The 23,135-nt window shown below is 47.6% G+C and overlaps 1 long non-coding RNA gene across 1 annotated transcript in view; it reads left to right on the plus strand.

The window, feature by feature from the left end:
• The first annotated feature begins 531 nt into the window (after positions 1 to 531).
• LOC137517865 (uncharacterized) overlaps positions 532 to 23,135 on the plus strand; it is a 63,051-nt gene continuing 40,447 nt past the window's right edge. The window contains exon 1 of the long non-coding RNA XR_011020695.1: positions 532 to 781. This is a non-coding gene — a long non-coding RNA (uncharacterized lncRNA). The remainder of the gene's footprint in view (positions 782 to 23,135) is intronic.

Below are 23,135 nucleotides of genomic sequence, written 5' to 3' on the forward strand. Positions count from 1 at the left end.
TGTGCAAACAAACATTTATGCTCTCTGCTTCCCTCCTCCCTTCTCTGTCCACTCCCTGCCCTCTGTCCATCTTCTCCCCTTCTCTGTCTGTCCACCCCCCTCCCCTTCTCCTGTCCTGCATCTCACCCCCCTAATGCTTCCCTTGTAAAATGATCCGAGATTCGGATCAAAGATCCGGATCTTTTCAATGATCCGATTCGAATCATCCGGATCATTGAAAAGATCAGAACTTCCCATCTCTAGTGCTCTGGGGACGCCGACTCGGCGACTCCTTATTATAGCACCGCGTCATCGCCATTATGGTGGGTGGCGAGCAGTGCACAGCTCCTTACCAGGTACGCAGGGGGCGGAAGCATGCACAAGATGAAGGAGTTGGGATGGCGGAGCTACAGACATATTACACTGTTTGGCTGCAGACATCACGTGGAGATAGGCAGCCAATGAGGGAGAAGCTTGGTTGCTTCTCTAAACCGTCAGAAACAACTGATTTACTGATGCAGATCAACTGTTTTGAAGAGAAGAATTGGGGTTAGGAGGTTTTTGTTTTTTTTAACATAAGCTCAAGTGAGAAATTTATGCTGACCCTATTCAGGAATGCCTCTAGCACATTCCTATACACTGCCAAACAAGTGTACGGTGAGCAGGGAGGCTGGCCAGCATCATTGTATAAATCTTTTTCAGGGAATGTCTTTATAAAGAATAAAGGCCATGCTGAGAATCCCCGGTGGAGAGATGGACTAACCCAAAACCTGTCGGTAATGTCAGATTTCTACTACCTACTGTAAGTGACAGCAACATAGGAGAAAAGTAATTTATAAATCATTTTACTCTGGGAGAAATGTACTTCTTATTTGTATGTGTTTTAAATTTTTAGATTTTCGCGATGGATCCTCTTTAAAGAGACTCAGAGATTAAATAAGTGAAAGATTTTTTACTTACCCGGGGCTTCCTTTGCCGTCCTCCGTTCGTCCGCAATTATTCCCGGGAACTGGCTCAGTCGTATCCAGTCTGGGTTTTCTGCGGGAAGTCCGCGCATGCCCAGTAGCCCCGGACCGACGCAACTGAACTTGTTACTGGGGCTGATTGCCGCTGAACGGAGGACTGCAGGAGGATGGCGAGGGACGCATCCCTGCTTATGGGGCTGGAGGAAGCCCCGGGTAAGTAAAAAATCTTTCACTTATTTTATCTCTGAGTCTCTTTAACCAGTACACTATCCAGTAGCGGTCTTCTTGATTGGTCATTCATGTGGAACTGCGCAAGGCTTCTACAGACAAAACCAGGGGCGTAGCAATAGGCTTTGCAGAGGTTGCAACCACATCGGGGCCCTTGGGCCAGGGGGGCCCCGAAGGGCCCTCCCTCAACTGCAGTATTAGCTCTCTATTGGTCCTGTGCTCATAATAATTGCTTCTGTTGATACTTTGAATATTGGTAATCATTAACAAACTGTTCCCTTCTTGCGCCGCATCAATTGTTATGCATAGTGTGCTTTGGGGGCCCCATTGTAAAACTTGCATCGGGGCCCATATCTCCTTAGCTACACCACTGGACAAAACCTATAAATAAATAAAAAAAATATATATCCTAATGTATCACGTTAGAAGAAAACAGATCTGTTTTGCTGCAGAATTAAATAGTAACGAGACGGGCCGAGGCGTTAAGCTAAACGAGACGCGGGTCAGGAAAATAAGGGCTGTTTAGTATGCCGGGAAGTGATCGGGACGAGGACATATAATATACAGCATGATGTGGAAAAATCTACTTTCCCATAATCCTCGGATTAGAAGGAGTCTCCCGACATACAAAAGTGAAATTAGCGAGCTGTTTATAGCTGAAATAGGATGTTGAAAGCGTGCATAATTCAACTCGAAACTCATTCTTACCTAATTACCGCGGAAGAAAGCAAATTGCCAGCCAATCTTGGATTCTAACAACAAATATTTACCATAGCTGCCAGCGGCCATGTCTCTGCCACCGACCCGATGGCCAAAAAAACACAAATCCGTCATGTCCTAGGGATAAAACCTGCTGTGGTTGAGCCTGATCTATTGCCGAGAGGAGGTATTTATAATACAGCGAGACGTTCAACGCCTTACATGGCCTCCTGCTCTATAGGCAGGATGTGAGAATTCGTTGCTAACCTGCTTCCGTGAAATACGGCCCTGTCACCCTCGCCTGACATTCATCAAAAAGCAAAACATGACTGGGAAGGGCCATATGTCACACGGCTCCCTAATTTGCTTTCCAGGAAATAGGAAAGAATCTCACGTACGTCTTCATGATGTGACCAGACAAGATTTCAGGTTTCGGGGGAAGTGAGTGGGTTGAAGCTCTTTCAAGAACTCTGGAGAGGGTATACTTGCACCTGAGTTCCCAGGTCCTCCCACCTGCTGGGGTTATTAAAGAAGAACCATAAGATTATGAAGATTGACCGGTTACGAAAGGCTGGCACAGCTTGCAATGCTTGAGTGAAATTGACTATTCTCCTTGCACCAGGTGGATCTGCATGGAGAACCAAAGAGGAGGTGATACTTGCCAGGATGCCACCTCCCAGCCTGCATCAGTGTCCTGCGCTGCCATGCCTCCTCCCTCCAGTCTGCAACTAAGTATTCTTGTGCTGTCATGTCGCTTCCTTCCAGCCGGCAACTATCTGCATCACTGTGCTGCCATACCGCCTCCTTCCTGTATGATGCTATCAGCATCCCTGTGCTGCCATGCCTCCTTCTCCCTGTCTGCTGCTATCAGTGCCCATGTGCTGCCATGCCTCCTTCTCCTAGCCTGCGCCTATCGGTGTTCCTGTGCTACCTTGTCTCTTCCCTCTAGCCTGCACCTATCAGAGTCCCTGTGCTGCCATGTCTCCTCCCTACAGCCTGCACCTATCAGTGTCCCTGTGCTGCCATGCCTCCACCCATGAACCTGTGCCTATAAGTGTCCTCGTGCTGCCATGCCTCCACCCTCCAGCCTGTGCCTATCAGTGTCCCTGTGCTGCCATGTCTCCTCTTTCCAGCCTGCACTTATCAGTGTCCCTGTGCTGCCATGCCTCCACCCTCCAACCTGCACCTATCAGTGCCCTGTGCTGCCACGCCTCCTCCTTCCAGCCTGCACCTATCAGTGTCCCTGTGCTGCCACGCCTCCTCTTTCCAGTCTGCACCTATCAGTGCCCTGTGCTACAATGCCTGCTCTTTCCAGTCTGCACCTATCAGTGCCCTGTGATACCATGCCTGGTCTTTCCAGCCTGCACTTATCAGTGTCCCTGTGCTGCCATGCTTCCACCCTTCAAACTGTGCCTATCAGTGTCCCTGAGCTGCCGTGCCCCCTCCTCCAACCTGCGCCTATCAGTGTCCCTGTGCTGCCATGCCTCCTCCTCCAACCTGTTCCTATCAGTGTCCCTGTGCTGCCATGCCCCCACCCTGCAACCTGTGCCTATCAGTGTCCCTGTGCTGCCATGCCTCCACCCTCCAACCTGCGCCTATCAGTGTCCCTATGCTGCCATGCCTCCTTCTTCCAACCTGCGCCTATCATTGTCCCTGTGCTGCCATGCCTCCTTCTTCCAACCTGCACCTATCAGTGTCCCTGTGCTGCCATGTCTCCACCATTGAACCTGTGCCTATCAGTGTCCTTGTGTTGCCATGCCCCCTCCTTCCAATCTGCAAGGAGCCATGAACTGATGGAGGAGCGCACCAGCTAGGACAGGTGCTAAAAACTTGGCATGGGCCACAGGGATAACAATAACGTTTGAGGTGAGACCTGGGGGGAGGGCAGCAGTTGGATCAGGGGCCATGGGGGGCTGTTGGGGTAATTTGGCAGAAACAAGGGGCCCCTAATGCTGCTTTGGGGGAGGGTTGTCTGATGGAGGGGTAGTTTTGCTCAGGGGACCCATTTTAAATAGAATGGTCCTAGCCGCTGCTATTCACCAAGGTGGAGGGAGATGGGACCTCCCCTCACACGACCGGTTACATCCTTACCTGAGTAGCTATACAGAGTGGCAGCCACTTAGAACAAGCTCAGTAGGCAGGATTCAGACTTTTACCTCCTCCATGGGTGGGGGGCATACCCAGGTACACCGGTAGATCCTGCTTTTAAAGAAGAACGTTTACTTCTCTGAGCTGGTTGAGTTTACCAAGCACAGCGCAGTCTAGATCCAGCTACAGCTTAGCATCATGCTCTGTTGATTTGCGTATTGTTATCTCTTCAGCCTCCGGCAAAGTCCTGAAAACATGAACCTGTGTATTTTCTGAGCTCCTCTATGTGAAATTTAATTTATTAACTGATTTCTGCTCCCGCCGCTTGCAAAACATTACACCGAAGTCATCATTTTGAATGAAATACGCAGCTTTCTTCTTTATTATTAAGCCGGGGCGAAAGGCAATAACAGCCGGCTCCCCCAAGGATTCTATTAACTCCGAAATTTAACAAGGCCGAAATTACAAGAATAAATATAAAAGGCTTATGATGGTCTAATGATTCATAGACAATGCCTGGGCCCGGCGAGGGAGACGCCGGGGAACACGCCGGGGACCGGCATCCGCCCTCTCTGCATCTGCCGTGCACTCCGGCGGCGCTCTTATCCCGAGGTCTCATCTGAATTCAGCGCAGTTTATGCATTTGCAATGTAAAGGGCCTGGCTGAGTAATCATGGCTATTGTGCAGGGTGACCTTCATTCTAATACAACACGCCGTTATCTTTATTACGCCTCGCCCGCGGCCTTCCTGAAACGACAAGATGTATTCGTGAACTCTAGCGTTCGCCTTTGTTTCCGCCAGGCGGTCATTAGTTTTACTTCGTTCCTGAAATTAAAAAAAAAAGCACCGGGGGACGGAGAACAGGAGAGTTCTTACCGATAGAATGAGGCGTCTTTAACTAGAGGCCGCGGTAATGTCCTTTTACAGGAGGCAACCAAAATGCTTGTAAATGCTCTGATCATTTCCCATTCCGACTACTGTAATCAAGGCCAGATTTAGGGTCCGTTTCCACTAGAGTAAATCTGCATGCGTTTTCTGGACTGTGCGAAAAAAAATCTGCACAGCAGAGCCATCCGAATTCGCACACCGCAAGGCTAGTGTGCGATTCGCCTGCAATGTATTTATAAGGAAATTCGCATGCGTTTTCGCTATACAAATTTTCCATGCGAATTTGGATACGTTTTCGTGTAAAATCCATGTAAAAGCACACAGGCACTGACATGGTTAAAATCACATACTTACAAAAATACACGAAACGCATGCGAAATCGTCTATGCATTTTCCCCTTCCATGTGCAGCAGTCCATACACACAGTACAAATTCCTTACCTGCTAGAAACAATATCAGCTTTAGTTAGTTTTGGAAACTTGTGGCTGATTGTAAACTGAAAAGAAAGTAACTTTTCAATAACACTGAAATGCAGTGCTATGTTATTATTATTATTTTTTTTAAGTGGCTGTATTTGTAAAGATGTGATCTTGTAACAGGCTGTTTTTCTATCTTGCCGTAACAAAAAGATTTCAAAACAAAACAATAACACTGAAATCACAAAAATGACTTGTGGGGCAACTGCTGTATGCGTGTAGCAATTTTTCTGAAAAAATTGGAGTTCCCCTTTAAAGAGAAACTTTAGTGAAAAGGGGAAAAAAATAAATCAATAAATTGCAAAGTGAGACGTTCAAACAGAGTCGGGACAAGGTCCCCTATCACCTAAGGCTGAGATACCAAAGAGCGCCCCTCAATCCCTCCCACCCCAGCCGTCACACACTCATTGCTATAAGACTAAGAGGCGCCCCAGGGCATCCACCCCCCACCACATACACACACACCTTAATCTCTAGTTATCTAGGTTGCAGTCACTGCCATATATCCCATTTTCTTTATTCTCTCTGCTTTAAACATAAAAGGGGAATTATAGCTGAGTGAGTTGTGCGCCCCTCCTACACTGCGCCCTGAGGCTGGAGCCTCTCTTGCCTCTGCCTCAGCCCGGCCCTGCATTCAAAAATAGAAGAGAAATCGAGAAATGATTGATATTCGCCATGTAATTTGTTCATATTGTTTGATCCACAATCAGCCTGCAAGTCATCACCTTTACTTCTGGCAGACATGAAAAAAAACAGACAGCACCAACTGCCGTTATCTATAACCACACCCCCTAAAAATGTGATAGGCTAAGGTCGCATTCACAGTGCCACGTTGTGGAGCTGCGTTATAAAGTCTTATAACGCAGCTTATCGCACTGCAATGATAATCCTATGGGCCGTTCACAGCGCGACGTTATCACCGCATTGAAAATGTTGCATTGTGGTGACTCACTGCTTGCAGACACGTTGCGACTTTAACGTTGCATTACTGTGTGTGTATATATATATATATATATATATATATATATATATATATATATATATATATATATATATATATATATATATATATATGCATGCACAGAGGGAGATACTGGTTGCAGTTGGAAAACAGCTGTTATTTCCCACAATGCAACAAGGCTCCCATAGAGTGATGTCAGCACCTAGGTCCTGACATCACTCTATGGGAGGGGTTTCGTCACAATATCAGCCATACAGACCCCCCTGATGATGAAAAAAAGCTAAAGATTTCTCATGGGAAAGGCGGTATCAACTATTGATCGGGATGAAGTTCAATCCTTGGTTACAGTTCCCCTTTAAGAATAAATATAACAAATCAATGTAATTACCATGCGTTGTTCTGCCTTTTTCACCTATAAGATTAATCCTTTGATATAGCATCATTATATTCCCCCCATTTCCCTGCACAATAGCGTCACATTAGTCGCCGCTGATCCACGTGAATACATTTTTCTTCCACGCTAATTAGCTCATTGCCGGCTACATGGAATCAATGGCTTTGCCGTCTTCCTTTGTACAGCTGGTAATGCTCATTAGCGATTTATCCCATCAGGTTATCAGACCTCCTGCATCTCAGCCCACCGCCGCCTCCTCCCGCAGCATTACTATGACAACACCGCGTCACCTCATTGCCGAGCTTAACTTTGATTATCTAAAATATCAAGATGCAAACAAGACCGTCAATTACACCGCTGACGGCAACAGATAGAAAAAGTCCAGAAAGGAGATTATTATTGTTACTCTTATTTAATAGTTATTATTTAGTATTTATGTAGCGCCAAAATCTTCCGCTGTACAGAGTATATTGTCTTGTCACTAACTGTCCCTCAGAGGGGCTCACAATCTAATCCCTACCAGAGCCATATGTCTATGTATATATCGTGTAGTGTATGTATCATAGTCTAGAGCCAATTTAGGGGGAAGCCAATTAACTTATCTGTATGTTTTTGGGGTGTGGGAGCAAACTGGAGGTCCCGGAGGAAACTCACGCAGACACGGGAAGAACAAACAAATCCCATGCAGATATAGTCCCCTGGCTGGAATTGCTGCTAGGGGAGCGTGATATCCACTTTTAGTCTTAGATGAGAGGTGCTACAGCACTGGAGTGATGTCACAGAAGAAGAGGTCTTTGATCCCACCACTGTATAGCATATTTTCGGGGGAAACAGACAAACTGGCGCCGCTCCTAATCAGGCTGCACCTGAAATGACTACCAACAGAGGCGTGCAGAACCCCCTAGAGGCTAAATACACACCTTGTATTCAAAACAGATGCAAACTATGCACTTAACCCTAAACTCAGATTAAAATGGAATGCAAACTGAAATAGCACATAGATGCAGCCAGCTCCTCCTGCTGTATAGTACCGTATAGCATGATTCACAAAGCACCAGTATGCTGTAATGTTTGAGTTTACTCATGTTATACTAATGCCATATCAGGCGGTTGGGTCACCGACTTCCACAGACTTCCATTGCTAAATTACACTAACCCGGCGTCTAGGTGGTAAGATGGGCATAATGTGCTGATACTACCTAGCCGATCTGCTATTACTCACCTGATCGGCTAGAGCTTTTAATAGCTCATAGGCCTGTATTTTGGAAAGAGTTTTGGCCATTTGGGCACCAGGAATTTAGTGTTAGGCATTAGGAGGGAGGTTAGTGTTAGTGAGTAGGATGGAAGGTAAGTGTCAGGCATTAGGAGGAGGAGTTAGTGTTAGGCAATAGGAGGGAGGTTAGTGTTAGGCAGTAGGAGGGAAGGTAAGTGTCAGGCATTAGGAGGAGGAGTTAGTGTTAGGCAATAGGAGGAAGGTTAGTGCTAGTGAGTAGGACGGAAGGTAAATGTCAGGCATTAGGAGGAGGAGTTAGTGTTAGGCAATAGGAGGAAGGTTAGTGCTAGTGAGTAGGACGGAAGGTAAATGTCAGGCATTAGGAGGAGGAGTTAGTGTTAGGCAATAGGAGGAAGGTTGGTGTTAGTGAGTAGGACGGAAGGTAAGTGTCAGGCATTAGGAGGAGGAGTTAGTGTTAGGCAATAGGAGGAAGGTTGGTGTTAGTGAATAGGACGGAAGGTAAGTGTCAGGCATTAGGAGGAGGAGTTAGTGTTTGGCATTAGGAGGGAGGTTAGTGTTAGTGAGTAGGACGGAAGGTAAGTGTCAGGCATTAGGAGGAGGAGTTAGTGTTAGGCATAGACAATAGGAAGGAGGTTAGTGTTAGGGAGTAGGAGGGAAGGTAAGTGTCAGGCATTAGGAGGAGGAGTTAGTGTTAGGCAATAGGAGGAAGGTTGGTGTTAGTGAATAGGACGGAAGGTAAGTGTCAGGCATTAGGAGGAGGAGTTAGTGTTTGGCATTAGGAGGGAGGTTAGTGTTAGTGAGTAGGACGGAAGGTAAGTGTCAGGCATTAGGAGGAGGAGTTAGTGTTAGGCATAGACAATAGGAAGGAGGTTAGTGTTAGGGAGTAGGAGGGAAGGTAAGTGTCAGGCATTAGGAGGAGGAGTTAGTGTTAGGCAACAGGAGGGAGGTTAGTGTTAGGGAGTAGGAGGGGAGATTAGTGTTAGGGAGTAGGAGCGGGGTTAGTGTTTGGCATTAGGAGTGGTGTTAGTGTTAGGCATTAGGTACGGAGTTAGTGTTAGGCAATAGCAGGGAGGTTAGTGTTAGGCAGTAAGAGGGAAGGTAAGTGTCAGGCATTAGGAGGAGGAGTTAGTGTTAGGCAATAGGAGGGAGGTTAGTGTTAGGGAGTAGGAGGGGAGATTAGTGTTAGGCATTAGGAGGGGATGTTAGTGTTAGGCATTAGGAGCGGGGTTAGTGTTAGGCACTAGGAGGGAGATTAGTGTTAGGCATTAGGAGGGAGGGTTAGTGTTAGGCATTAGGAAGGAGGTTAGTGTTAGGCATTAGGAGCGGGGTTAGTGTTAGGCATTAGGAGGGAGGTTAGTGTTAGGCAATAGAAGGGAGGTTAGTGTTAGGGAGTAGGAGGGGAGATTAGTGTTAGGCAATAGGGGATGGGTTAATGTTAGGCACTAGGAGGGGGTTAGTGTTAGGCAGTAGGAGGGAAGGTAAGTGTCAGGCATTAGGAGGAGGAGTTAGTGTTAGGCAATGGGAGGGAGGTTAGTGTTAGGGAGTAGGAGGGGAGATTAGTGTTAGGCAATAAGAGGGAGGGTTAGTGTTAGGCATTAGGAGGGGGGTTAGTGTTGGGCATTAGGAGCGGGGTTAGTGCTAGGCATTAGGAGGTGATGTTAGTGTTAGGCATTAGGAGTGGGGTTAGTGTTAGGCACTAGGGGAGGGGTCAATGTTAGGCACTAGGAGGGGGTTAGTGTTAGGCAGTAGGAGGGGAGGTTAGTGTTAGGCACTAGGAGGGAGATTAGTGTTTGGCACTAGGGGAGGGGTCAATGTTAGGCACTAGGACGAGGTTAGTGTTAGGCAGTAGGGTAGGGGAGGGGTTAGTGTTATGCAGTAGGAGGGGAGGTTAGTGTTAGGCAGTAGGAGGGGAGGTTAGTGTTAGGCACTAGGAGGGGGTTAGTGTTAGGCAGTAGGGTAGGGGAGGGGTTAGTGTTAGGCAGTAGGAGGGGAGGTTAGTGTTAGGCACTAGGAGGGGGTTAGTGTTAGGCAATAGGGTAGGGGAGGGGTTAGTGTTAGGCAGTAGGAGGGGAGGTTGGTGTTAGGCACTAGGGGGTTAGTGTTAGGCAGTAGGGTAGGGGAGGGGTTAGTGTTAGGCAGTAGGAGGGAGATTAGTGTTAGGCAGGAGGGTAGAGGAGGGGTTAGTGTTAGGCAGTAAGGTAGGGGAGGTGTTAGTGTTAGGCAGTAGGAGGGAGATTAGTGTTAGGCAGGAAGGTAGAGGAGGGGTTAGTGTTAGGCAGTAGGGTAGGGGAGGGGTTAGTGTTAGGCAGTAGGGTAGGGAAGGGGTTAGTGTTAGGCAGTAGGAGGGGAGGTTAGTGTTAGTCATTAGGAGCAAAATTCAGAATTATGATGCAAAAGCATAATGTGAAATTTCAGACTATTACGAAATTAGTTTCCCATGTAAATCATAATTGTCAGCTGTAATTTTGCAGTGACGTATCATTTTTTGAAAATAAAAACTTTCTCATGCCCATAAATTTTAATGCATTTATGAGAAAATATGTTTTCTCATATGTGAAAAAAAAAATTCTTATGCCCCGCCCCATAGACTTGAATGCATTTATGCAAAACTATGGTTTCCATATGCGAGAATTTGTTTTCCTATGTCTCAGCTTTCAATTAACTTGTGTAATTTTCACACCAAATTATGGAAAATCAAGTGACAGGCAGCCTACTGGGCCAATCAAAGCACTGGGATCACGTCCATTAAAGCCATTGGAGTTCAGTGGAACCTCCGTTAGTTCGGTGGACCGAGTGTAAGTTACCAGCACACGCTAGCTGCACTGCCGCAGCATAGCTCGTGCTTAGCTCACGCTCCTCTCCTTACAGCTTGATGAATCTACTCAATTGTTTGATCCACAATCAGCCTACGCTTCTTCACCTTTACTACTGGCAGACATGAAAAAAAACAGAGCGCATCTATTGTCATTATTTGTAACCGCGCCCCCTAACGATGTGATAGACCAGTGTTTCTCAATCCTGTCCTAGTGTCTCCCCAACGGTGCATGTTTTGCAGGCAACCTCATCTATGCACAGGTGGGGTAATTAGTGTCTCAGCTACATGGAATCCACCTAGCTGAGACACTAATTACCCCACCAGTGCATAAGTGAGCTTGCCTGCAAAACATGCACCGTTGGGGAGTCACAAGGACAGGTTTGAGAACCTCTACGGTAGGCTTCAAAGATTGTTTTTTATAGATATACATATGCACAGAGGAAGATACTGGTTGCTTGGCAGTTGGAAACAGCCGTTATTTCCCACAATGCAACACTGTTCAAAGACAGCAAACTGTCAGGACCTTGGTCATGACATCACACTACGGGAGGGGTTTCACCACCATATCAGCCATACAGACCCCCCTGATTATCTATTTGAGAAAAGGTAAAGATTTCTCTTGGGAAAAGGGGTATCAGCTACCGATTGGGATGAAGTTAAATCCTTGGTTACAGGTCCTCTTTAGGGCCTGAGCCCACTAACGCAGTTGTGTCTGCTTCTGTCCACTTTTCAGCATCTGTAACATTGATGTTTTGCAGAAAAGCGGACATAACTGCATTAGTGGGCTCAGACCATCACTTCCAACTTCAGGACAAAACCCAGAGAAGTCATTCACAGCATGTGCATAACAGTTACCCAGTTACCAATAAATTGTAATGACTAACTCAATTCCAAGGGGATAAAACACTATAAAATGCAGCAAATCTGTAATAGGGTAATCAGGAGACACTAAAAGATACAGAGATACAAAAGGCGAAACTTCAGCATTCTCTTTAAAAAAAAGTCTTTAAAAACCACAGCAAATAATAGACAACCCAGTGTTTGCTTTATCAGCTGTATTAAGACTGACCCCCCCCATACATTATTTATCAGAAGGTGCCATGCTGCCTATAGACATACGTTCCTGAAAATGTGTGTTTGGTACAAGGTGGACGGCGGACAGAGATGGCTGTGTGGGCGCCAGATGTTGGCATGAGTCTAATTTGATTTCCAGAGTGTGTGTGACTGGCACCGACCCAGAGGTTACACAGTAACTGTACGAAAATAGAAAACTTGGCACAAGAAATAGACCGATGGTTATAAGAGGAATGTCGGTGTTTTGTTTTTCGTGTTAGGCTGCATGTATTTCCCTATTCACAGATTATTTATATTTAGGCTACGTGGACCATACATTGCTATGAAAAGAGCGCCTATTCCATGTCAGGACAGAAGGTTATGGATGATGGGATGATGTGACCATTAGGCATCTAATCAGATTTATAGAAGCTAGCTTAGCAGGATTTTGCTGTTCAACAGGCAATTGTTTCAGTTAAAAATGGACACAATTGCAGCCAATCAGATTAGCTGACGATGGACAAAAATGGACTACAGAGCAGCCAATCAGTGGAAGTGAAGATGGACATGACTGGACTTCACAGCATGCAAAGGGAATTAGGAAGAAGCCAACCAGTTGAGTTGAGGATGGACATGACTGGACTAAAAAAACAGTTAATGAGTTAATAAAGGTAGACAGCAAGCCAATGAATTTAGCTGAAGATTGACACACCCAAGATTGACACACCCAATTAGGTGGCAGCCAATCATTTAACCTCCCTGGCGGTACAATAAATTCGCCAGGGGGCAGCACAGCACTTTTTTTTTTTAAAGCATTTAGCTAGCCTAGCGCTAGCTACATGCTTCCCCCCTACCTTCGCTATCCCTCCCACCCCTCCGATCGCCGCCGGCGCTTTTACCCTGCAGGGAATCCCGTTCTGAACGGGATTCCCTGTATGGGCTTCCCCGTCGCCATGGCGATGATCGCGATGACGTTACCGACGTCATCGACGTCGTGACATCAGCGGGTGTTCCGATCCACCCCTCAGCGCTGCCTGGCACTGATTGGCCAGACAGCGTAAGGGGTCGGGGGGGGGGGTTGGATAGCCGTGAATCGGCGGGTAGCGGCGGCGATCGGTATGCACACGCAGCTAGCAAAAGCAAAAAATTATATAAATCGGCCCAGCAGGGCCTGAGCGGCACCCTCCGGCGGCTTACCCCGTGTCACACGCGGGGTTACCGCCAAGGAGGTTACACTGAAGATGGCCATTACTAAACTGCATAGCAGCGAATCAGTTAAAGAGGAACTTCAGCCTAAACAAACATGCTGTCATTAAGTTACATTAGTTATGTTAATTAAAATAGATAGGTAATATAATCTCTTACACACCCTGTTTTCAAAAGAACAGGCAAATGTTTGATTTCATGAGAGTAGCCATCTTTTTGGTTGAAATGAGGTGACAGGGAGCATGAGACACAGTTCCAACTGTCCTGTGTGCTGATCACCCCTCCCAGTTGCTAGGCAATGTGAATAACAACATAGGAAATCTTATCATGCTTTGCACAGCATCAGGGGAAAAAGCCCGGGCGGTTTTCTTTGATGGGTGGAGCTTAGCTAAAAATTCAGCTAAAAATTATGCTTTGGTAAGAAAAACAAAGTTCTGATGCTGTGAAACTGTTAACCTTCCTGGCGGTAACCCCGAATGTAGTTCGGGGTAAGCCGCGCAGGAGGTTTTCTCAGGCCCTGCTGGGCCGATTTGCACAATTTTTTTTTGCTGCACACCGATCGCCGCCGCCCCCGAGCCGATTCACCGCTATCCGCCACGCCGCCCTCCCCCCCCCCAGACCCCTTGCGCAGCCTGGCCTATCAGCGTCAGGCAGCGCTGAGGGGTGGATCAGGACTCCCGATGACGTCACGACATCGATGGCGTCGGTGACGTCATCCCGCCCTGTCGCCATGGCGACGGGGGAAGCCCTCCAGGAAATCCCGTTCTTTGAACGGGATTTCCTGATCGCCGATCGCCGGAGGCGATCGAAGAGGGTGGGGGGATGCCGCTGCACAGCGGCTATCATGTAGCGAGCCCTAGGCTCGCTACATGATTAAAAAAGAAAAATTACAGAAAAAAAACGGCTGCGCTGCCCCCTGCCGGTTTTTAATAGACCGTCAGGGAGGTTAAAGAAACACCAAGCCTTTTCAGTTCTGCTGAGTAGATTTTTAGTCCAGAGATTCACTTTAAGCTGAAGATGAACAAAACTGAACTACATAGCAGCCATTTCCAACTTGATTGGATTAAATAGCTTCCATTCTGGCACATAGCAGAGTGCAGTTAAAGGGGCACTATGGCGAAAAATTGTAAAATTTAAAATATGTGCAAAATAGACAAATAAGAAGTACGTTTTTTCCAGAGTAAAATGAGCCATAAATTACTTTTCTCCTATGTTGCTGTCACTTACATAGTTCCCCAACCCTGTCCTCAGGGCCCACCAACAGTACATGTTTTGCAGAAAACCACCAACATTCACAGGTGAAGAGAATTCGATAGCCCAATATGGTGTAGTATGTCAAAATTGATTGGATAAATGAAACAGTGAGATGGTAATACTCACAAACACGGGTTACCACCTAGGTAACCACTCATTAGGCAGGTGAGGAGATTAGACCTGTCCTCACTCAGGATTAAGAAGTCGCTCTCTGTAGATAGGAAGAAAGGGGGGTAGATCACCCCTCCACCTGGGGTGGACTCAAATATATTGGTAGGTGAACAGAGGCGCCAGAAGGATAAAAGTACATAACATTTTTAAAAAATTGCTGGGAGGAAGTGGTGGACTCGCCTCCGTTAAAGCAGACACCAAGGACTGTAAATATATAGATATACACATTTATTAAAAATACCCCAAAGATGCAACGCGTTTCGCGGGCACAGCCCACTTCTTCAGGCAATAAGCAGGGGATAAACAACTGTAAACAAAAGACAGAGGCATAGCTATAAATGTTGCCATAAAAAGATACAAATGGCTTATTAGTTAGTGTAATAAGAATAGTATTTAAAAAATAGTGTTTAGTGATATGTTATAGTAGGGGGGTGATTGCAAGGAATGGGTCGGTGTAAACTACATAATGTGTATTGGGGAATGGACTAGATAACAGTGGTAAAAGGTAGTTAGTAAATCAGATTAAGTTGGTATCAAATTGACCGCTTTAGGTATATTTCAGTAGAAGGTAGGGAATGTAATAAGTTGTAGCTGTGTAGTGGTTAAAAATAAAGATAAAGACTTAATAGCAATTCAGTTATAGCAAGCAGAGCACCTCTGTACTGTTGTGAGGTCGCTTGCTGCTTTAAATGTGTTAAAGGGGAACTTCAGCCTAAACAAACATACTGTCATCAAGTTACATTAGTTATGTTAATTAGAATAGATAGGTAATATAATCTCTTACCCACCCCGTTGTAAAAGAACAGGCAAATGTTTGTGATTCATGGAGGCTGCCATCTTTCTCATGGGGGAAGCCATCTTTTTGGTTGAAAGGCGGTGACAGGGAGCAGGCGACACAGTTCCAACTGTCCTGTGTGCTGATCACCCCTCCCAGCTGCACACGCTAGGCTTCAAATGTCAAATTCAAAATGTCAAAAAAAAATATTGCACCAAAACAGCAGAATGAAAACAACAAAATCAGAAATCCTATCATGCTTTGCACAGCATCAGGGGGAAAAAGCCCGGGCAGTTTTCATCTGTGCAGCTAAAAATGAGGCTTGTATAAGAGAAACAAAGTTCTGATGCTGTGAAACTGTTAAAGAAACACCAAGCCTTTTCAGTGCCGCTGAGTCGATTTTTAGTCCGGAGGTTCACTTTAATGCTGGCAGCTCTGGCCTATCCAGAAGCTGCTCCAGTGTGGGTGGGTGGAGTCAGTGGCCATGGTGACAGAGAGTCCTCCAATCAGCTGCTGCCAGCTGTAAGGAGTAGATTGGTGTGCATGTGGTCTTACATAACATGCATGCTTTCTCTGCATGCACAGGGCGGTGTTGTCAGTGGGTGGAGTCAGTGGCCATGGTGACAGAGAATCCTCCAATCAGCTGCTGCCAGTTTTAAGGAGTAGATTGGTGTGCATGCGGTCTTACATAACATGCATGCTTTCTCTGCATGCACAGGGCGGTGTTTGAAAACGAAAGAGGTCCGCACAATGCTCCTAAAATCCTATGTCTTTATTCATGGACGTATCCAAAATGAATAAAGACATAGGATTTTAGGAGCATTGTGCGGACCTCTTTCGTTTTCAAGCATATCCTAGGACTAGCTATCCTGGTCTGGCACTGCTCTTTCTGGGGCACTGCTCTTTCTCATTCCTGCAGCTACTGAACTTCCTGTCCAGGGTAAGTTTAAACAGTAGAGGGCACTCTACTGTTTAAACTTCCTGCTTGAACAGGAAGTTCTGTGTAGCTGCAGGAACGGTCTGGAGCGGAGCGGAGAAGAAGACAGCGGTGACAGCGGGGACTCGCGCTGGCCGGACCAAGTAATGTATACCCGCTGCATTGCGTCGGTCGTCGGGCATTCGAACGCCGCTATCGACGCACTCCCGACCCGCCGGCGACCGAGAAAAATTTTCCGCACGGATGGGTCGACACTCGACAGGAATCAACGGGAACGATCGATTTTGGACGGAAATCGATCGTTCTGTCAGCGGTGTGCGCAGCGATTTCACAGCCGTTTCGATCACTGTGATCGAACCATCTGTATATTGGCGGGAAAATCGTTAGGTGTATGGGCCCCTTTAGGCTGATTGCGACATGTAACAGAGACAAGGATCAGCTGCTAAGAGAAGAGCAAGCAGAAACATCATACTTGTAAGGATTATCAATAAAATGCAAATAATTTTGGGTTGATGCAGGATTATGCACATTTTGTAAACAAATGTATGCAGCATGAAAATGGTCCAATCGAGTTTTGCCTTAGCAACATTTGATTGGTTCTTCTTTCAAACTGCATAAATGTGCATAATGTTGCATCAAATCAAAATTATTTGGTACATGGTTGGAGGACTTGCAAAGTACTGTCACATGACGTTAAAGCTGTGAAGATTCTCAGTGGAAGGGGGAGGGGACAGAGCCAGGCTCCTCCCTCTGCACGGGCAATCATGATCCTTCGGAGATGGTGGAAGGAACGGATACAGTCATAGGACTGAAACCCATTTTATCTATAAATGGCTGGATCAGACAACATGAGCTACTCGCACTGACTTATATTTTCTTATTTACTTTATTTTAAAATATGGGTATAGCCAGTGGGGTGCAGGGGGAGGAGATGGGGGCTGCACTCCCCCTAAGGGTAGGAACACACTAGGCAGAATCACATATGCATTTTCCATAGCACAAAGTGGAAAACGCATATGCGATTCTGCCAAGTGTGTTCCTACCCTAAATGAGAACAAATGCAAATCCTCATACTGTTTCAACTAACAAAGGCTGGTGCAAAGTTTGCTTTCTTTTTACTTATTTTTACTATTCTCAAGGCCAGATTTATACTTTTTGTGCCTTTAGGCCAAGTACATTGTGCCTCCCCTTTCATGTACAGCAGCCCCTCCCATTCCATGTGCAGGCCCCTCTTCCCTGTGTATCATTCATGTACTGCAGACTCTCTGTTTCATGTGCAGCAGCAGCACTCCCCACCCCCCCCCCATTCAATGTGCAGCCCCCTCTTCCATGCGTAACATTCATGTACAGCAGCCCCCTCTTCCATGCGTAACATTCATGTACAGCAGCCCCCCCCCCCCCCCATTCTATGTGCAGCCCCCTCTTCCATGTGTAACATCCATGTACAGCTGCCCCTCCGATTCCATATGCAGCCCCTTCTTCCATGCGTAACATTCATGTACAGCAGCCCCCCCATTCCATGTACAGCCCCCTCTTCCATGTGTAACATCCATGTACAGCTGCCCCTCCCATTCCATATGCAGCCCCCTCTTCCATGTGTATCATCCATGTACACTACAGCAGCCCCTCCCATTCCATGTGCAGCCCCTCCTCCATGTGTAACATTCATGTACAGCAGTCCCTTTGCTTCATGAACAGCTCCCTTGGGTATCAGTTTCCCTTTTCCATGTGTTGCTCCCCATTTTCAGCCTCCCTTTCATATGTAGCAACCCCTCTTTCATATCCAGGTACCCCCTGGGGCTTCAGCTGCCCAAGGCCAGGGCCTTTATGGCCTTTCCAGAAATCTGGCCCTGACTATTCTGTTAGATAGTTATTGCTTTCCCTGTGCAAAAGCTCCAAGACCAGCACTTTTAATGAATCAAACACTGTAGAAAAAATGATCTATTTAAAATATTCCCTTGAAAACAGAAATGAAAATAATAATTCCTTATGTCGATTCTTGATTCCATCACTAGAGGAAAGATTTTGCAACGACAAGTTACCTGCAACGTTTCTGTTATGTTTATACATTTTGGAGAGAAAAGAAGGCAGAGAACAATAATATGAAGAAGGTGAGGATGGAAGAATTGGTGACACTGATAAGTGCAGGCTGGAAGGAGGTGGCATGACAGCACAGGACACCGATAGGTGCAGGCTGGAAGGAGTGGAAGGAGGAGGCATGGCAGTACAGGACACAGATAGGTGCAGGCTGGAAGAAGGAGGCGTGGCAGCTCAGGGACAGTGATTGGTGCAGGCTGGAAGGAGGAGGCATGGCAGCACAGGGGCACTGATAGGTGCAGGCTGGAAGGAGGTGGCATGGCAGCACAGGGACACAGATAGGTGCAGGCTGGAAGGAGGAGGCGTGGCAGCACAGGGACACTGATAGGTGCAGGCTGGAAGGAGGAGGCATGACAGCACAGGACACCGATAGGTGCAGGCTGGAAGGAGTGGAAGGAGGAGGCATGGCAGTACAGGACACAGATAGGTGCAGGCTTGAAGGAGGAGGCGTGGCAGCACAGGACACCGATAGGTGCAGGCTGGAAGGAGGAGGCATGGCAGCACAGGACACCGATAGGTGCAGGCTGGAAGGAGTGGAAGGAGGAGGCATGGCAGCACAGGACACCGATAGGTGCAGGCTGGAAGGAGGTGGCATGGCAGCACAGGACACTGATAGGTGCAGGCTGGAAGGAGGAGGCATGGTAGCACAGGACACTGATAGGTGCAGGCTGGAAGGAGGAGACATGGCAGCACAGGGACACTGATAGGTGCAGGCTGGAAGGAGGTGGCATGGCAGCACAGGGACACAGATAGGTGCAGGCTGGAAGGAGGAGGCGTGGCAGCACAGGGACACTGATAGGTGCAGGCTGGAAGGAGGAGGCATGACAGCACAGGACACAGATAGGTGCAGGCTGGAAGGAGTGGAAGGAGGAGGCATGGCAGTACAGGACACAGATAGGTGCAGGCTTGAAGGAGGAGGCGTGGCAGCACAGGACACCGATAGGTGCAGGCTGGAAGGAGGAGGCGTGGCAGCCAGGGGAGGACTGGGACCATTTGGCCTGGGGGGAAAACACAACCTAGAGGCCCGGTCACGGAATCCCCAGCCCAAATACATTTGCACGCAATAAAGATATGTTTCAATGGTAGTTTAAAGCAACAATACATTTTGCATTTACGTTAAGAAAGCATGCATCCATCTTGCCTCCTGTCAGCACTTCAGGCTGGGGGTGTAATTGTGTGGGGGACATTTTCTTGTTGCACTTTGGGCCTTTGAGGGTACTATCTGCATTAGGTTTGTAGGTTTTCCCTTTGTCTATGTGGGTTTCCTCTGGGCACTTTAGTTTCCTCCCACGTTAAAAAAATACAGATAAGTTAAAAGGCTTACCCCTAAATTGGCTCTAGACTACAATAGACATATGACTATGGTAGGGATTAGCTTGTAAGCTCCTTTGAGGACAGTCAGTGACATGACTATGTACTCTACAATGCTGCAGAAGATGTTAGTGCTATATAATATATACTATTAATATGGTAGGACATAAGACTATGGTAGGATTAGGGTGTGAGCTCCTCTGAGGACAGTCAGTGACATGACTACGTACTCTGTAAAGTGCTGCAGAAGATGTCAGTGCTATATAAATACATAATAATAATATGGTAGGACATTAGGCTATGACTATGGTAGGATTAGATAGTGAGCTCCTCTGCGGACAGTCAGTAACATGACTATGTACTCTGTAGAACGCTGCAAAAGACGTTTTATAAATACTAAAAAATCACACTCAAGGTATTCCCTGGTGGTCTTATGGTCCCTTGATCTCCATATAACTTTCCCTAATGATCTTGTGGTCCCCTCTCCCCTTTACAGTAAGCCCTGGTTTGGTTGTTTAGTGGTCCCCTATCCTCATTTAGCTCCACTAGTGGTCACTCTCCCACTCTCCTCCTGTATAAACAGAGTAGTGGTGCAGCGGTGGTGCTTGACAGTCTTACCTCCTCCAGCAATGTGTCCGTCCTCCACAGCTAGTGGCCGTCTGCTCTCTGTCTATCTCCATCTCCTGCACATTGTGTGTAATCAGGCGATGTTCAGGATAACCAAGTCGTAGTGAGCAGGTGGCCACTACAGAGGACAGATATCTAGCTGGATGAGCTGAGACTGCTGTGCTGCTGCTCTGCATACAGGGGAGCACAGTAGTATAGCAGTGAGTGTCTCCTCCTCTGCTCAGTGCAGTGTTGGGTGCAGCCAGAGTCCCCTCAGTCATGGGCCTAATGCAGCCACCACCAGCCGCACCCCCTAAGTCATTGGTGCCCAGTGTCCCTAAATGAAGCAGGTGCCCCCAGCTTCATAATGCCTAGTACACACAATGCTATTTTCCGTCAGATTGATGGGTCAAATCAATAATTTCCGGCATGTCTGATCTGTTCCTGATCAAGAATGGGATCGATTTTCAGATTAGTACTACTTCAAACAAAACAAAACAAAAAAAATCGATCCCGTTCTCGATAGGGAGCAGATCATACATGCCGGACATTATCAATTCGACCCGTGGATCTGATGGAATATAGAATTGTGTGTACCAGCCTTAAAGCTACACTGCCTGTCCCCTCCCTTCAGTATTTCACAATACCCCATCTAACGGCAGTGACAGTACAGGGAAATGGTCACATAGGTTTCTTCAGTGCAGAAGCTTGACCGTGGGAAAGCATGTCCATACTGGGCATGTGCAAATGAGGCCCACACATGCCCAGGAGAACTAAGGCACTTGTGCATGGCTCTTTTCATTCATGTAAAAGCACTCCATTTGACTGGGCATGTGTGGATGTTACTTGCGCATGTGGAGTACAGATACAGCTCCCAGCATACCTCTCCCACTCCATAGAGGCACTACAGCTCCCATCATGCTCCTCCCCTTCCAAAGCGGCACCACAGCTCCCAGCATGCCTCTCCTCCTCCATATAGAATTAGATAGCCCCCAGGGCTCCCCAGGCTTTTTTCAATGTGAATAATGTTCCCCTGGTGCCCCTGTAGAGTATTTACAGTGGCGCACACTCACCTGTCCAGCCAGCGGGCTCCCTCCATCTGTGTGCTTCATCCTCACAGGCACCTCATCTCCATGACCTGGTGACATGTACACACCTATGTGCTGCTGGGTCACTGAGATAAGGTGCCTGTGAGGATGGAGACGTTAGCACACAGCTGAGCGTGCTCCGCTGTGAATACTCTGCAGAGGCTCCGGGGGTCCACTATTCAATTTGGGGAGACCAAGGGGGCCCAGCAACCAGCTGTGGGGCCCTGGGGAACAACCCAACAATATATGGAGTAGGGGTATGCTGGGACCTGTGGAGCCTCTAGGGAAGGCAAGGAGCATGACGGGAGCCATGGTGCTTATAGGCAGGAGCTTGCTGGGGGCTGTGGTAACTCTTTTGAGGGAAAGAGACCTGCTGGGAAAAGTAGTGACTCTATAGGGGGAAGACTTGATGGGGCTATGGTGCCTCCATGGGGGGGGGGGGGGGGGGCATAGCTTTAGTGCCTCTATAAGGTAGGGGGAGACTTCCTGGGAGATTTGGTGCCTCTATTGAGGGAAAGGGACATGCTGGGACTTGTGGTACCTCTATGGAGGGGAAGGACATGCTGGGAACAGTAGTGCCTCTATGGGGGGAACCTGCTGGGAGATATGGTACCTCTCTAGAGGGGGAGGGGAAAAATGGGCTACCTAATGCTGTGGAGTGGGGGAGGGGTGTCAGAAACTTACAGGCATGCAGAGTCACAGCAGCAGAAGAAATTCCCAGCCATGCATCTGATTCTCTCCCAGTGCAGTGTGGTGTCTCTCTTCTCTGGGGCCCTGGCTGCTTCTCCCCATGAATGCACACCACACAGAGCAGCCTGGCAAGTGTGTCTCAGCGTGGTCTCCACAGGCCGGGGGGCGGAGCCTACACACATACACACAGTGCACCACGCAGTCTGTTGGTGCACAATGAGAGAGGATGCCGGGAGAAGCAGGAGCTTTCAGCCAATGCCCTGCTCCCTGGCCCTACTGAGTAAGCCTATCAGAACAGCAGTGCGCTGCTGGGGGCGGGGCTGAATCTATTTTACCATCGCACCGGCCCTGATCGATTGAGGTGGCGGCGGCCCGGGGGGAGAATGCCACCCGTCCCCCCGGGCCAGTCCGCCCCTGGTGGCAGCACAGGGACACCGATAGGTGCAGGCTGGAAGGAGGAGACATGGCAGCACAGGGACACTGATAGGTTCAGGCTGGAAGGAGGAGACATGGCAGTACAGGGACACTGATAGGTGCAGGCTGGAAGGAGGAGGCATGGCAGCACAGGACACCGATAGGTGCAGGCTGGAAGGAGGAGGCATGGCAGCACAAAACTTACAATAATGGTATAGATCAATATGATCAAGTTCGTCCGTCCAGAAAAACTGCGCAGTGCAAATACTCGTGGACATCAATTCCTGAGAGACAGTTCATATGTGTGACACAGTACCTTTTGGGAGTATGGAAATACCTCCCTATCAGTGTGCAGCGTCCTCCGTATATTGCGTACGATTGTACGGGGTCCGCATGGATAGTGGAGCTGTATGCACGCGGATGGTCGCACGGAGATGCAGAAACCGTCTCCTTCCCCTTCCGCCAGTGGTGATGTCGCTGCTCGCAGTCCAATGTGTTCCAGGACTATGAGTATATATATGGTTGCCATGGCATTAACCCATTGCTTAACAATGCAATGGGTTAATGCCACACTGAACTTCCAAATGTTCCTCCAGGCTTCCCGTAGTGCCGGCTATCAACTGCAGGGGAGGTGGGAGGAGTTGGCAACCATATATATACTCTGTGAAATTTGTTTTCTGTAATCCCCTGACGAAGGCATATGACCGAAATCCGGATTGGGAATACTTTTAGATATGCAATAAACACAAGAATTTGTTTGTAAGTGCAATTTTGTGTGGGTCTGTCAACTTTGGGCGCAGTCTGC

The sequence above is a fragment of the Hyperolius riggenbachi genome, chromosome 5, assembly GCF_040937935.1.
Source record: "Hyperolius riggenbachi isolate aHypRig1 chromosome 5, aHypRig1.pri, whole genome shotgun sequence".
NCBI lineage: Eukaryota > Metazoa > Chordata > Amphibia > Anura > Hyperoliidae > Hyperolius > Hyperolius riggenbachi.